The sequence below is a fragment of the Rana temporaria genome, unplaced genomic scaffold, assembly GCF_905171775.1.
Source record: "Rana temporaria unplaced genomic scaffold, aRanTem1.1, whole genome shotgun sequence".
NCBI lineage: Eukaryota > Metazoa > Chordata > Amphibia > Anura > Ranidae > Rana > Rana temporaria.
Genome location: NW_024404816.1, coordinates 1 through 11,308, shown reverse-complemented (window position 1 = coordinate 11,308; position 11,308 = coordinate 1). Strand labels below are relative to the sequence as shown.

At 51.5% G+C, this 11,308-nt stretch overlaps 39 non-coding genes and 4 pseudogenes across 39 annotated transcripts; all 43 read right to left on the bottom strand.

Moving 5' to 3' along the window:
- Nucleotides 1-1,748: 1,748 nt before the first annotated feature.
- Nucleotides 1,749-1,867, bottom strand: LOC120923901. Its single transcript, XR_005746256.1, has one exon. It is a non-coding gene; the product is annotated as a 5S ribosomal RNA (ribosomal RNA).
- Nucleotides 1,868-1,958: 91 nt separating this feature from the next.
- Nucleotides 1,959-2,077, bottom strand: LOC120923900. Its single transcript, XR_005746255.1, has one exon. It is a non-coding gene; the product is annotated as a 5S ribosomal RNA (ribosomal RNA).
- Nucleotides 2,078-2,167: 90 nt separating this feature from the next.
- Nucleotides 2,168-2,286, bottom strand: LOC120923899. The gene has a single exon (XR_005746254.1). It is a non-coding gene; the product is annotated as a 5S ribosomal RNA (ribosomal RNA).
- Nucleotides 2,287-2,376: 90 nt separating this feature from the next.
- On the bottom strand, nt 2,377-2,495 carry LOC120923898. Its single transcript, XR_005746253.1, has one exon. It is a non-coding gene; the product is annotated as a 5S ribosomal RNA (ribosomal RNA).
- Nucleotides 2,496-2,585: 90 nt separating this feature from the next.
- LOC120923897 lies at nt 2,586-2,704 on the bottom strand. Its single transcript, XR_005746252.1, has one exon. It is a non-coding gene; the product is annotated as a 5S ribosomal RNA (ribosomal RNA).
- Nucleotides 2,705-2,794: 90 nt separating this feature from the next.
- LOC120923863 lies at nt 2,795-2,913 on the bottom strand. Its single transcript, XR_005746224.1, has one exon. It is a non-coding gene; the product is annotated as a 5S ribosomal RNA (ribosomal RNA).
- Nucleotides 2,914-3,003: 90 nt separating this feature from the next.
- Nucleotides 3,004-3,122, bottom strand: LOC120923896. The gene has a single exon (XR_005746251.1). It is a non-coding gene; the product is annotated as a 5S ribosomal RNA (ribosomal RNA).
- Nucleotides 3,123-3,212: 90 nt separating this feature from the next.
- LOC120923895 lies at nt 3,213-3,331 on the bottom strand. Its single transcript, XR_005746250.1, has one exon. It is a non-coding gene; the product is annotated as a 5S ribosomal RNA (ribosomal RNA).
- Nucleotides 3,332-3,422: 91 nt separating this feature from the next.
- LOC120923866 lies at nt 3,423-3,541 on the bottom strand. The gene has a single exon (XR_005746227.1). It is a non-coding gene; the product is annotated as a 5S ribosomal RNA (ribosomal RNA).
- A 90-nt stretch (nt 3,542-3,631) lies between these two features.
- LOC120923894 lies at nt 3,632-3,750 on the bottom strand. Its single transcript, XR_005746249.1, has one exon. It is a non-coding gene; the product is annotated as a 5S ribosomal RNA (ribosomal RNA).
- A 90-nt stretch (nt 3,751-3,840) lies between these two features.
- LOC120923857 lies at nt 3,841-3,959 on the bottom strand. Its single transcript, XR_005746219.1, has one exon. It is a non-coding gene; the product is annotated as a 5S ribosomal RNA (ribosomal RNA).
- Nucleotides 3,960-4,049: 90 nt separating this feature from the next.
- On the bottom strand, nt 4,050-4,168 carry LOC120923893. The gene has a single exon (XR_005746248.1). It is a non-coding gene; the product is annotated as a 5S ribosomal RNA (ribosomal RNA).
- Nucleotides 4,169-4,258: 90 nt separating this feature from the next.
- On the bottom strand, nt 4,259-4,377 carry LOC120923892. The gene has a single exon (XR_005746247.1). It is a non-coding gene; the product is annotated as a 5S ribosomal RNA (ribosomal RNA).
- Nucleotides 4,378-4,467: 90 nt separating this feature from the next.
- On the bottom strand, nt 4,468-4,586 carry LOC120923890. Its single transcript, XR_005746245.1, has one exon. It is a non-coding gene; the product is annotated as a 5S ribosomal RNA (ribosomal RNA).
- A 90-nt stretch (nt 4,587-4,676) lies between these two features.
- On the bottom strand, nt 4,677-4,795 carry LOC120923865. The gene has a single exon (XR_005746226.1). It is a non-coding gene; the product is annotated as a 5S ribosomal RNA (ribosomal RNA).
- Nucleotides 4,796-4,885: 90 nt separating this feature from the next.
- On the bottom strand, nt 4,886-5,004 carry LOC120923889. Its single transcript, XR_005746244.1, has one exon. It is a non-coding gene; the product is annotated as a 5S ribosomal RNA (ribosomal RNA).
- Nucleotides 5,005-5,094: 90 nt separating this feature from the next.
- LOC120923862 lies at nt 5,095-5,213 on the bottom strand. Its single transcript, XR_005746223.1, has one exon. It is a non-coding gene; the product is annotated as a 5S ribosomal RNA (ribosomal RNA).
- Nucleotides 5,214-5,303: 90 nt separating this feature from the next.
- LOC120923891 lies at nt 5,304-5,422 on the bottom strand. Its single transcript, XR_005746246.1, has one exon. It is a non-coding gene; the product is annotated as a 5S ribosomal RNA (ribosomal RNA).
- Nucleotides 5,423-5,512: 90 nt separating this feature from the next.
- Nucleotides 5,513-5,631, bottom strand: LOC120923852. The gene has a single exon (XR_005746214.1). It is a non-coding gene; the product is annotated as a 5S ribosomal RNA (ribosomal RNA).
- Nucleotides 5,632-5,721: 90 nt separating this feature from the next.
- Nucleotides 5,722-5,840, bottom strand: LOC120923861. The gene has a single exon (XR_005746222.1). It is a non-coding gene; the product is annotated as a 5S ribosomal RNA (ribosomal RNA).
- Nucleotides 5,841-5,930: 90 nt separating this feature from the next.
- LOC120923837 lies at nt 5,931-6,049 on the bottom strand. The gene has a single exon (XR_005746200.1). It is a non-coding gene; the product is annotated as a 5S ribosomal RNA (ribosomal RNA).
- A 90-nt stretch (nt 6,050-6,139) lies between these two features.
- LOC120923851 lies at nt 6,140-6,258 on the bottom strand. The gene has a single exon (XR_005746213.1). It is a non-coding gene; the product is annotated as a 5S ribosomal RNA (ribosomal RNA).
- Nucleotides 6,259-6,348: 90 nt separating this feature from the next.
- LOC120923850 lies at nt 6,349-6,467 on the bottom strand. Its single transcript, XR_005746212.1, has one exon. It is a non-coding gene; the product is annotated as a 5S ribosomal RNA (ribosomal RNA).
- A 90-nt stretch (nt 6,468-6,557) lies between these two features.
- On the bottom strand, nt 6,558-6,676 carry LOC120923873. The gene has a single exon (XR_005746234.1). It is a non-coding gene; the product is annotated as a 5S ribosomal RNA (ribosomal RNA).
- A 109-nt stretch (nt 6,677-6,785) lies between these two features.
- On the bottom strand, nt 6,786-6,904 carry LOC120923888. The gene has a single exon (XR_005746243.1). It is a non-coding gene; the product is annotated as a 5S ribosomal RNA (ribosomal RNA).
- Nucleotides 6,905-6,994: 90 nt separating this feature from the next.
- On the bottom strand, nt 6,995-7,113 carry LOC120923887. Its single transcript, XR_005746242.1, has one exon. It is a non-coding gene; the product is annotated as a 5S ribosomal RNA (ribosomal RNA).
- Nucleotides 7,114-7,203: 90 nt separating this feature from the next.
- On the bottom strand, nt 7,204-7,322 carry LOC120923854. Its single transcript, XR_005746216.1, has one exon. It is a non-coding gene; the product is annotated as a 5S ribosomal RNA (ribosomal RNA).
- A 90-nt stretch (nt 7,323-7,412) lies between these two features.
- LOC120923886 lies at nt 7,413-7,531 on the bottom strand. The gene has a single exon (XR_005746241.1). It is a non-coding gene; the product is annotated as a 5S ribosomal RNA (ribosomal RNA).
- Nucleotides 7,532-7,621: 90 nt separating this feature from the next.
- LOC120923881 lies at nt 7,622-7,737 on the bottom strand (annotated as a pseudogene).
- Nucleotides 7,738-7,824: 87 nt separating this feature from the next.
- On the bottom strand, nt 7,825-7,946 carry LOC120923884 (annotated as a pseudogene).
- Nucleotides 7,947-8,038: 92 nt separating this feature from the next.
- LOC120923913 lies at nt 8,039-8,157 on the bottom strand. The gene has a single exon (XR_005746268.1). It is a non-coding gene; the product is annotated as a 5S ribosomal RNA (ribosomal RNA).
- Nucleotides 8,158-8,247: 90 nt separating this feature from the next.
- On the bottom strand, nt 8,248-8,369 carry LOC120923877. The gene has a single exon (XR_005746238.1). It is a non-coding gene; the product is annotated as a 5S ribosomal RNA (ribosomal RNA).
- Nucleotides 8,370-8,670: 301 nt separating this feature from the next.
- Nucleotides 8,671-8,791, bottom strand: LOC120923883 (annotated as a pseudogene).
- Nucleotides 8,792-8,881: 90 nt separating this feature from the next.
- On the bottom strand, nt 8,882-9,000 carry LOC120923885. The gene has a single exon (XR_005746240.1). It is a non-coding gene; the product is annotated as a 5S ribosomal RNA (ribosomal RNA).
- Nucleotides 9,001-9,090: 90 nt separating this feature from the next.
- LOC120923878 lies at nt 9,091-9,209 on the bottom strand. Its single transcript, XR_005746239.1, has one exon. It is a non-coding gene; the product is annotated as a 5S ribosomal RNA (ribosomal RNA).
- A 521-nt stretch (nt 9,210-9,730) lies between these two features.
- On the bottom strand, nt 9,731-9,850 carry LOC120923876. Its single transcript, XR_005746237.1, has one exon. It is a non-coding gene; the product is annotated as a 5S ribosomal RNA (ribosomal RNA).
- Nucleotides 9,851-9,941: 91 nt separating this feature from the next.
- LOC120923867 lies at nt 9,942-10,060 on the bottom strand. The gene has a single exon (XR_005746228.1). It is a non-coding gene; the product is annotated as a 5S ribosomal RNA (ribosomal RNA).
- A 90-nt stretch (nt 10,061-10,150) lies between these two features.
- On the bottom strand, nt 10,151-10,270 carry LOC120923869. Its single transcript, XR_005746230.1, has one exon. It is a non-coding gene; the product is annotated as a 5S ribosomal RNA (ribosomal RNA).
- Nucleotides 10,271-10,360: 90 nt separating this feature from the next.
- Nucleotides 10,361-10,480, bottom strand: LOC120923871. Its single transcript, XR_005746232.1, has one exon. It is a non-coding gene; the product is annotated as a 5S ribosomal RNA (ribosomal RNA).
- A 91-nt stretch (nt 10,481-10,571) lies between these two features.
- LOC120923855 lies at nt 10,572-10,690 on the bottom strand. The gene has a single exon (XR_005746217.1). It is a non-coding gene; the product is annotated as a 5S ribosomal RNA (ribosomal RNA).
- Nucleotides 10,691-10,780: 90 nt separating this feature from the next.
- Nucleotides 10,781-10,899, bottom strand: LOC120923844. The gene has a single exon (XR_005746206.1). It is a non-coding gene; the product is annotated as a 5S ribosomal RNA (ribosomal RNA).
- An 89-nt stretch (nt 10,900-10,988) lies between these two features.
- LOC120923924 lies at nt 10,989-11,107 on the bottom strand. The gene has a single exon (XR_005746279.1). It is a non-coding gene; the product is annotated as a 5S ribosomal RNA (ribosomal RNA).
- A 90-nt stretch (nt 11,108-11,197) lies between these two features.
- LOC120923880 lies at nt 11,198-11,308 on the bottom strand (annotated as a pseudogene; the record flags this gene model as incomplete).

Here is an 11,308-nt window from a genome sequence, read left to right as displayed (position 1 = left end):
AGGGGGAGGGCACCATGTAGGCCAAGTATACGGGGGTCTATGAAGCGGGCATAGCGACTCCAGACAGAGGCGCATGTATTAGCGGACGAATGGTCAGCCCTTGTGTGTGAGCAGAAATGGACCGATCAGTAGCTGGAGCCTCTACAGCGCACTTTTTTTTTTTTTTTTTTTTTTTTTTGTGAGAGCTAAAGAACAATGCCATTATAACAGGAACATAGTCAGGTATCCACTAAACAGGATCAGGCACAGAGGTCAAATATTTTCAAGGTCCTCCATCGCAACATAGAGTCCAGTCGGACCGAAAGCCAAAATAATAGTAATAAAAAAAAAAAAAAAAAAAAAAAAAAAAAAAAAAAGAAAAACAAGGGCTGACTAGACCAGGAATCAGAGGACTAAAGAAAGGAAAGGGGGACCATATTACCCGTTTCCAGTGCGAGTCCGATAGAGAAAAAAAAAAACAAAAAAAAGGGTTTCATCGTGGGCTGTCAGCGACCGCCAGATCTGTCCTCCTTCTGCGTGACGCGGATGCGTTTGTAAGGGGGCTTAGTCGGGCTACTTTGTTTAGGCAGTGTAGATGAAGAAGGAGCCTGCGGAGAGGATGAGTTTTCTGCAGAGTTGGCGAGATCCATATCCGTTCCCAGGGTGTTGACGTAACTTTCTGCTTCGTCAGGTGTGGCAAAGGTGAGTTGTTCCCCGTCTTGCGTTTGGACACGAAGGAGTGCCGGGTAAGCCAACGAGAACCGGATTTGGGCATTGTGAAGAGTGGTACAGATCGCAGAGAAGGCCTTGCGCTGTTTCATTACCTCCACAGAGTAGTCCGCAAAAAGCAGTAGTCGCGCTCCATCTACAGACAGCGTGCGTGTGCGGCGAAACTTCTGCATAATGGCCGCCTTGTCAGCATAATTGAGGTATTTTACTATGACGTGGCGTGGTTTGACATGACTTTCAGAGTATTGCCCGATGCGATGCGCCCTTTCAATGGTGCAGGGTATGCGGAGACCTAATTGCTCAGGAATTATTTTCGCGCAAATATTCGTGAGTTGAGTGGCGGAAACCGACTCAGGGAGTCCAATAATGCGCAAATTATTCCTTCTCGAGCGATTTTCCAAATCATCGAGTTTGCGCCAGATGTCCCTATGTGCGACATCAATGCGTGCCAGCATAGCTGAGGCAGCTGAGGAGTCATCCTCTAGCGAGGAGATCCTGTCTTCTGCATGTGTGAGTCTCTGTGCCTGTGCCTGCACTTCAATATGGAGCTGTTCCAGCCCTCTGTGTACTGCAGCATCCACAGTGGCAGTGAGCGTGGGGCCCAGCAAAGCCACCACTGCTTGCGCTATACCAGCAGGGGAAGCAGGGTCTATAGCTGCTGGTGGCATAGGAGCCGTGAGGGGCTGCAGTTGTGGCTGTGTCTGATCAGGCGCTGATAGCAGCTCTGCCTGCGTGCGAGTGGCGGCCATCTTGCCTGTATCAGCCGACGGCTCTCCCGCTGTGTGGATCGCCACTCGAGCATACGATCGCTCCACAAAGCGATCCATCTGAGCCCAGGATGTGGCGGGGGCGGAGGGGGGGTCTCCCCGAAGCTGTAGCTGGGTGAATCGGCCGGGTTTGAGAGGAGCGCGGCGGGAGCTGAGGGAATCTACCTCTTCCTCATGTGGCGCCGGAACCGGAAGTCTGTTTAACTCTCTTGAAGATAGCATGGAAGAAAGACTGGGGGAAAAAAGAGATTCAAGACTCCACCAAAACAAAAAAGCCTACAGCACCTGGTATTCCCAGGCGGTCTCCCATCCAGGTACTAACCAGGCCCGACCCTGCTTAGCCTCCGAGATCAGACGAGATCGGGCGCTTTCAAGGTGATGTGGCCGTAGGCGATAACCATGGCTGTCCTTAACTCTCTTGAAGATAGCATGGAAGAAAGACTGGGGGGAAAAAAGAGATTCAAGACTCCACCAAAACAAAAAAGCCTACAGCACCTGGTATTCCCAGGCGGTCTCCCATCCAGGTACTAACCAGGCCCGACCCTGCTTAGCCTCCGAGATCAGACGAGATCGGGCGCTTTCAAGGTGATGTGGCCGTAGGCGATAACCATGGCTGTCCTTAACTCTCTTGAAGATAGCATGGAAGAAAGACTGGGGGAAAAAAGAGATTCAAGACTCCACCAAAACAAAAAAGCCTACAGCACCTGGTATTCCCAGGCGGTCTCCCATCCAGGTACTAACCAGGCCCGACCCTGCTTAGCCTCCGAGATCAGACGAGATCGGGCGCTTTCAAGGTGATGTGGCCGTAGGCGATAACCTTGGCTGTCCTTAACTCTCTTGAAGATAGCATGGAAGAAAGACTGGGGGAAAAAAGAGATTCAAGACTCCACCAAAACAAAAAAGCCTACAGCACCTGGTATTCCCAGGCGGTCTCCCATCCAGGTACTAACCAGGCCCGACCCTGCTTAGCCTCCGAGATCAGACGAGATCGGGCGCTTTCAAGGTGATGTGGCCGTAGGCGATAACCATGGCTGTCCTTAACTCTCTTGAAGATAGCATGGAAGAAAGACTGGGGGAAAAAAGAGATTCAAGACTCCACCAAAACAAAAAAGCCTACAGCACCTGGTATTCCCAGGCGGTCTCCCATCCAGGTACTAACCAGGCCCGACCCTGCTTAGCCTCCGAGATCAGACGAGATCGGGCGCTTTCAAGGTGATGTGGCCGTAGGCGATAACCGTGGCTGTCCTTAACTCTCTTGAAGATAGCATGGAAGAAAGACTGGGGGAAAAAAGAGATTCAAGACTCCACCAAAACAAAAAAGCCTACAGCACCTGGTATTCCCAGGCGGTCTCCCATCCAGGTACTAACCAGGCCCGACCCTGCTTAGCCTCCAAGATCAGACGAGATCGGGCGCTTTCAAGGTGATGTGGCCGTAGGCGATAACCATGGCTGTCCTTAACTCTCTTGAAGATAGCATGGAAGAAAGACTGGGGGAAAAAAGAGATTCAAGACTCCACCAAAACAAAAAAGCCTACAGCACCTGGTATTCCCAGGCGGTCTCCCATCCAGGTACTAACCAGGCCCGACCCTGCTTAGCCTCCGAGATCAGACGAGATCGGGCGCTTTCAAGGTGATGTGGCCGTAGGCGATAACCATGGCTGTCCTTAACTCTCTTGAAGATAGCATGGAAGAAAGACTGGGGGAAAAAAGAGATTCAAGACTCCACCAAAACAAAAAAGCCTACAGCACCTGGTATTCCCAGGCGGTCTCCCATCCAGGTACTAACCAGGCCCGACCCTGCTTAGCCTCCGAGATCAGACGAGATCGGGCGCTTTCAAGGTGATGTGGCCGTAGGCGGTAACCATGGCTGTCCTTAACTCTCTTGAAGATAGCATGGAAGAAAGACTGGGGGGAAAAAAGAGATTCAAGACTCCACCAAAACAAAAAAGCCTACAGCACCTGGTATTCCCAGGCGGTCTCCCATCCAGGTACTAACTAGGCCCGACCCTGCTTAGCCTCCGAGATCAGACGAGATCGGGCGCTTTCAAGGTGATGTGGCCGTAGGCGATAACCATGGCTGTCCTTAACTCTCTTGAAGATAGCATGGAAGAAAGACTGGGGGAAAAAAGAGATTCAAGACTCCACCAAAACAAAAAAGCCTACAGCACCTGGTATTCCCAGGCGGTCTCCCATCCAGGTACTAACCAGGCCCGACCCTGCTTAGCCTCCGAGATCAGACGAGATCGGGCGCTTTCAAGGTGATGTGGCCGTAGGCGATAACCATGGCTGTCCTTAACTCTCTTGAAGATAGCATGGAAGAAAGACTGGGGGAAAAAAGAGATTCAAGACTCCACCAAAACAAAAAAGCCAACAGCACCTGGTATTCCCAGGCGGTCTCCCATCCAGGTACTAACCAGGCCCGACCCTGCTTAGCCTCCGAGATCAGACGAGATCGGGCGCTTTCAAGGTGATGTGGCCGTAGGCGATAACCATGGCTGTCCTTAACTCTCTTGAAGATAGCATGGAAGAAAGACTGGGGGAAAAAAGAGATTCAAGACTCCACCAAAACAAAAAAGCCTACAGCACCTGGTATTCCCAGGCGGTCTCCCATCCAGGTACTAACCAGGCCCGACCCTGCTTAGCCTCCGAGATCAGACGAGATCGGGCGCTTTCAAGGTGATGTGGCCGTAGGCGATAACCATGGCTGTCCTTAACTCTCTTGAAGATAGCATGGAAGAAAGACTGGGGGAAAAAAGAGATTCAAGACTCCACCAAAACAAAAAAGCCTACAGCACCTGGTATTCCCAGGCGGTCTCCCATCCAGGTACTAACCAGGCCCGACCCTGCTTAGCCTCCGAGATCAGACGAGATCGGGCGCTTTCAAGGTGATGTGGCCGTAGGCGATAACCATGGCTGTCCTTAACTCTCTTGAAGATAGCATGGAAGAAAGACTGGGGGAAAAAAGAGATTCAAGACTCCACCAAAACAAAAAAGCCTACAGCACCTGGTATTCCCAGGCGGTCTCCCATCCAGGTACTAACCAGGCCCGACCCTGCTTAGCCTCCGAGATCAGACGAGATCGGGCGCTTTCAAGGTGATGTGGCCGTAGGCGATAACCATGGCTGTCCTTAACTCTCTTGAAGATAGCATGGAAGAAAGACTGGGGGAAAAAAGAGATTCAAGACTCCACCAAAACAAAAAAGCCTACAGCACCTGGTATTCCCAGGCGGTCTCCCATCCAGGTACTAACCAGGCCCAAACCTGCTTAGCCTCCGAGATCAGACGAGATCGGGCGCTTTCAAGGTGATGTGGCCGTAGGCGACAACCATGGCTGTCCTTAACTCTCTTGAAGATAGCATGGAAGAAAGACTGGGGGAAAAAAGAGATTCAAGACTCCACCAAAACAAAAAAGCCTACAGCACCTGGTATTCCCAGGCGGTCTCCCATCCAGGTACTAACCAGGCCCGACCCTGCTTAGCCTCCGAGATCAGACGAGATCGGGCGCTTTCAAGGTGATGTGGCCGTAGGCGATAACCATGGCTGTCCTTAACTCTCTTGAAGATAGCATGGAAGAAAGACTGGGGGAAAAAAGAGATTCAAGACTCCACCAAAACAAAAAAGCCTACAGCACCTGGTATTCCCAGGCGGTCTCCCATCCAGGTACTAACCAGGCCCGACCCTGCTTAGCCTCCAAGATCAGACGAGATCGGGCGCTTTCAAGGTGATGTGGCCGTAGGCGATAACCATGGCTGTCCTTAACTCTCTTGAAGATAGCATGGAAGAAAGACTGGGGGAAAAAAGAGATTCAAGACTCCACCAAAACAAAGAAGCCTACAGCACCTGGTATTCCCAGGCGGTCTCCCATCCAGGTACTAACCAGGCTCGACCCTGCTTAGCCTCCGAGATCAGACGAGATCGGGCGCTTTCAAGGTGATGTGGCCGTAGGCGATAACCATGGCTGTCCTTAACTCTCTTGAAGATAGCATGGAAGAAAGACTGGGGGAAAAAAGAGATTCAAGACTCCACCAAAACAAAAAAGCCTACAGCACCTGGTATTCCCAGGCGGTCTCCCATCCAGGTACTAACCAGGCCCGACCCTGCTTAGCCTCCGAGATCAGACGAGATCGGGCGCTTTCAAGGTGATGTGGCCGTAAGCGATAACCATGGCTGTCCTTAACTCTCTTGAAGATAGCATGGAAGAAAGACTGGGGGAAAAAAGAGATTCAAGACTCCACCAAAACAAAAAAGCCTACAGCACCTGGTATTCCCAGGCGGTCTCCCATCCAGGTACTAACCAGGCCCGACCCTGCTTAGCCTCCAAGATCAGACGAGATCGGGCGCTTTCAAGGTGATGTGGCCGTAGGCGATAACCATGGCTGTCCTTAACTCTCTTGAAGATAGCATGGAAGAAAGACTGGGGGAAAAAAGAGATTCAAGACTCCACCAAAACAAAGAAGCCTACAGCACCTGGTATTCCCAGGCGGTCTCCCATCCAGGTACTAACCAGGCTCGACCCTGCTTAGCCTCCGAGATCAGACGAGATCGGGCGCTTTCAAGGTGATGTGGCCGTAGGCGATAACCATGGCTGTCCTTAACTCTCTTGAAGATAGCATGGAAGAAAGACTGGGGGAAAAAAGAGATTCAAGACTCCACCAAAACAAAAAAGCCTACAGCACCTGGTATTCCCAGGCGGTCTCCCATCCAGGTACTAACCAGGCCCGACCCTGCTTAGCCTCCGAGATCAGACGAGATCGGGCGCTTTCAAGGTGATGTGGCCGTAAGCGATAACCATGGCTGTCCTTAACTCTCTTGAAGATAGCATGGAAGAAAGACTGGGGGAAAAAAGAGATTCAAGACTCCACCAAAACAAAAAAGCCTACAGCACCTGGTATTCCCAGGCGGTCTCCCATCCAGGTACTAACCAGGCCCGACCCTGCTTAGCCTCCGAGATCAGACGAGATCGGGCGCTTTCAAGGTGATGTGGCCATAGGCGATAACCATGGCTGTCCTTAACTCTCTTGAAGATAGCATGGAAGAAAGACTGGGGGAAAAAAGAGATTCAAGACTCCACCAAAACAAAAAAGCCAACAGCACCTGGTATTCCCAGGCGGTCTCCCATCCAGGTACTAACCAGGCCCGACCCTGCTTAGCCTCCGAGATCAGACAAGATCGGGCGCTTTCAAGGTGATGTGGCCGTAGGCGATAACCGTGGCCGTAGGCGATAACCATGGCTGTCCTTAACTCTCTTGAAGATAGCATGGAAGAAAGACTGGGGGAAAAAAGAGATTCAAGACTCCACCAAAACAAAAAAGCCTACAGCACCTGGTATTCCCAGGCGGTCTCCCATCCAGGTACTAACCAGGCCCGACCCTGCTTAGCCTCCGAGATCAGACGAGATCGGGCGCTTTCAAGGTGATGTGGCCGTAGGCGATAACCATGGCTGTCCTTAACTCTCTTGAAGATAGCATGGAAGAAAGACTGGGGGAAAAAAGAGATTCAAGACTCCACCAAAACAAAAAAGCCTACAGCACCTGGTATTCCCAGGCGGTCTCCCATCCAGGTACTAACCAGGCCCGACCCTGCTTAGCCTCCGAGATCAGACGAGATCGGGCGCTTTCAAGGTGATGTGGCCGTAGGCGATAACCATGGCTGTCCTTAACTCTCTTGAAGATAGCATGGAAGAAAGACTGGGGGAAAAAAGAGATTCAAGACTCCACCAAAACAAAAAAGCCTACAGCACCTGGTATTCCCAGGCGGTCTCCCATACAGGTACTAACCAGGCCCGACCCTGCTTAGCCTCCGAGATCAGACGAGATCGGGCGCTTTCAAGGTGATGTGGCCGTAGGCGATAACCATGGCTGTCCTTAACTCTCTTGAAGATAGCATGGAAGAAAGACTGGGGGAAAAAAGAGATTCAAGACTCCACCAAAACAAAAAAGCCTACAGCACCTGGTATTCCCAGGCGGTCTCCCATCCAGGTACTAACCAGGCCCGACCCTGCTTAGCCTCCGAGATCAGACGAGATCGGGCGCTTTCAAGGTGATGTGGCCGTAGGCGATAACCATGGCTGTCCTTAACTCTCTTGAAGATAGCATGGAAGAAAGACTGGGGGAAAAAAGAGATTCAAGACTCCACCAAAACAAAAAAGCCTACAGCACCTGGTATTCCCAGCTGTCTCCATCCAGGTACTAACCAGGCCCGACCCTGCTTAGCCTCCGAGATCAGACGAGATCGGCGCTTTCAAGGTGATGTGGCCGTAGGCGATAACCATGGCTGTCCTTAACTCTCTGGAGATAGCATGGAAGAAGACTGGGGGAAAAAAGAGATTCAGACTCCACCAAAACAAAAAATCCTACAGCACCCTTGGTATTCCAGGCGGTCTCACCATCCAGGTACTAACCAGGCCCGACCCTGCTTAGCCTCCGAGATCAGACGAGATCGGGCGCTTTCAAGGTGATGTGGCCAGTAGGCGTATAACCATGGCTGTCCTTAACTTCTCTTGAAGATAGCATGGAAGAAAGACTGGGGGAAAAAAGAGATTCAAGACTCCACCAAAACAAAAAAGCCTACAGCACCTGGTATTCCCAGGCGGTCTCCCATCCAGGTACTAACCCGGCCCGACCCTGCTTAGCCTCCGAGATCAGACGAGATCGGGCGCTTTCAAGGTGATGTGGCCGTAGGCGATAACCATGGCTGTCCTTAACTCTCTTGAAGATAGCATGGAAGAAAGACTGGGGGAAAAAAGAGATTCAAGACTCCACCAAAACAAAAAAGCCTACAGCAACCTGGTATTCCCAGGCGGTCTCCCATCCAGGTACTAACCAGGCCCGACCCTGCTTAGCCTCCGAGATCAGACGAGATCGGGCGCTTTCAAGGTGATGTGCTGCCGTAGGCGATAAGCATGGCTGTCCTTAACCCTCTCTTGAAGATAGCAGGAAGAAAGACTGGGGGAAAAAGAGAGATTCAAGACTCCACCAAAACAAAAAAGCCTACAGCACCTGGTATCCCAGTGCGTCTCCCATCCAGGGTACTAACCAGGCCCCGACCCTGCTTAGCCCCCTAATCAGACGAGATCGGGCGCTTTCAAGGTGATGTGGCCGTAGGCGATAACCATGGCTGTCCTTAACTCTCTTGAAGATAGCATGGAAGAAAGACTGGGGAAAAAAGAGATTCTAAGACTCCACCAAAACAAAAAAGCCTACAGGCACCTGGGTATTCCCAGGCGGTCTCCCATCCAGGTACTAACCAGGCCCGACCTGCTTAGCCTCCGAGATCTGACGAGACTTCGGCGCTTTCAAGGTGATGTGCCCGTAGGCGATAACCATGGCTGTCCTTAACTCTCTTGAAGATAGCATGGAAGAAAGACTGGGGGAAAAAAGAGATTCAAGACTCCACCAAAACAAAAAAGCCTACAGCACCTGGTATTCCCAGGCGGTCTCCCATCCAGGTACTAACCAGGCCCGACCCTGCTTAGCCTCCGAGATCAGACGAGATCGGGCGCTTTCAAGGTGATGTGGCCGTAGGCGATAACCATGGCTGTCCTTAACTCTCTTGAAGATAGCATGGAAGAAAGACTGGGGGAAAAAAGAGATTCAAGACTCCACCAAAACAAAAAAGCCTACAGCACCTGGTATTCCCAGGCGGTCTCCCATCCAGGTACTAACCAGGCCCGACCCTGCTTAGCCTCCGAGATCAGACGAGATCGGGCGCTTTCAAGGTGATGTGGCCGTAGGCGATAACCATGGCTGTCCTTAACTCTCTTGAAGATAGCATGGAAGAAAGACTGGGGGAAAAAAGAGATTCAAGACTCCACCAAAACAAAAATGCCTACAGCACCTGGTATTCCCAGGCGGTCTCCCCATCCAGGTACTAACCAGGCCCGACCCTTGCTTAGCCTCCGAGATCAGACGAGATGGGCGCTTTCAAGGCTGATGTGCCGTAGGCAATAACCATGGCTGTCCCTTGTAACTCTCATTGAAGATAGCACTGGAAGAAAGACTGGGGGAAAAAAAGAGATTCAAGACTCCACCAAAACAAACAAAAGCCTACAGCACCTGGTATTCCCCAGGCGGTCTCCATCCAGGTTACTAACCAGGCCAACGACCCTTGCTTAGCCTCCGAGATCAGACGAGATCGGGGCGCTATCTAGGTGATGTGGCCGTAGGCGATAACCATGCTGTCCTTAACTCTCTTGAAGATAGCATGGAAGAAAGACTGGGGGAAAAAAGAGATTCAAGACTCCACCAAAACAAAAAAGCCTACAGCACCTGGGAATCCCCAGGCGGTCTCCCATCCAGGTACTAACCAGGCCCGACCCTGCTTAGCCTCCGAGATCAGACGAGATCGGGCGCTTTCAAGGTGATGTGGCCGTAGGCAATAACCATGGCTGTCCTTAACTCTCTTGAAGATAGCATGGAAGAAAGACTGGGGGAAAAAAAGAGATTCAAGACTCCACCAAAACAAAAAAGCCTACAGCACCTGGTATTCCCAGGCGGTCTCCCATCCAGGTACTAACCAGGCCCGACCCTGCTTAGCCTCCGAGATCAGACGAGATCGGGCGCTTTCAAGGTGATGTGGCCGTAGGCGATAACCATGGCTTGTCCTTAACTCTCTTGAAGATAGCATGGAAGAAGACTGGGGGAAAAAAGAGATTCAAGACTCCACCAAAACAAAAAAGCCTACAGCACCTGGTATTCCCAGGCGGTCTCCCATCCAGGTACTAACCAGGCCCGACCCTGCTTAGCCTCCGAGATCAGACGAGATCGGAGCGCTTTCAAGGTGATGTGGCCGTAGGCGATAACCATGGCTGTCCTTAACTCTCTTGAAGATAGCATGGAAGAAAGACTGGGGGAAAAAAGAGATTCAAGACTCCACCAAAACAAAAAAGCCTACAGCACCTGGTATTCCCAGGCGGTCTCCCATCCAGGTACTAACCAGGCCCGACCCCTGCTTAGCCTCCGAGATCAGACGAGATCGGGCGCTTTCAAGGTGATGTGGCCGTAGGCGATAACCATGGCTGTCCTTAACTCTCTTGAAGATAGCATGGAAGAAAGACTGGGGGAAAAAAAGAGATTCAAGACTCCACCAAAACAAAAAAGCCTACAGCACCTGGTATTCCCAGGCGGTCTCCCATCCAGGTACTAACCAGGCCCGACCCTGCTTAGCCTCCGAGATCAGACGAGATCGGGCGCTTTCAAGGTGATGTGGCCGTAGGCGATAACCATGGCTGTCCTTAACTCTCTTGAAGATAGCATGGAAGAAAGACTGGGGGAAAAAAGAGATTCAAGACTCCACCAAAACAAAAAAGCCTACAGCACCTGGTATTCCCAGGCGGTCTCCCATCCAGGTACTAACCAGGCCCGACCCTGCTTAGCCTCCGAGATCAGACGAGATCGGGCGCTTTCAAGGTGATGTGGCCGTAGGCGTAACCATGGCTGTCCTTAACTCTCTTGAAGATAGCATGGAAGAAAGACTGGGGGAAAAAAGAGATTCAAGACTCCACCAAAACAAAAAAGCCTACAGCACCTGGTATTCCCAGGCGGTCTCCCATCCAGGTACTAACCAGGCCCGACCCTGCTTAGCCTCCGAGATCAGACGAGATCGGGCGCTTTCAAGGTGATGTGGCCGTAGGCGATAACCATGGCTGTCCTTAACTCTCTTGAAGATAGCATGGAAGAAAGACTGGGGGAAAAAAGAGATTCAAGACTCCACCAAAACAAAAAAGCCTACAGCACCTGGTATTCCCAGGCGGTCTCCCATCCAGGTACTAACCAGGCCCGACCCTGCTTAGCCTCCGAGATCAGACGAGATCGGGCGCTTTCAAGGTGATGTGG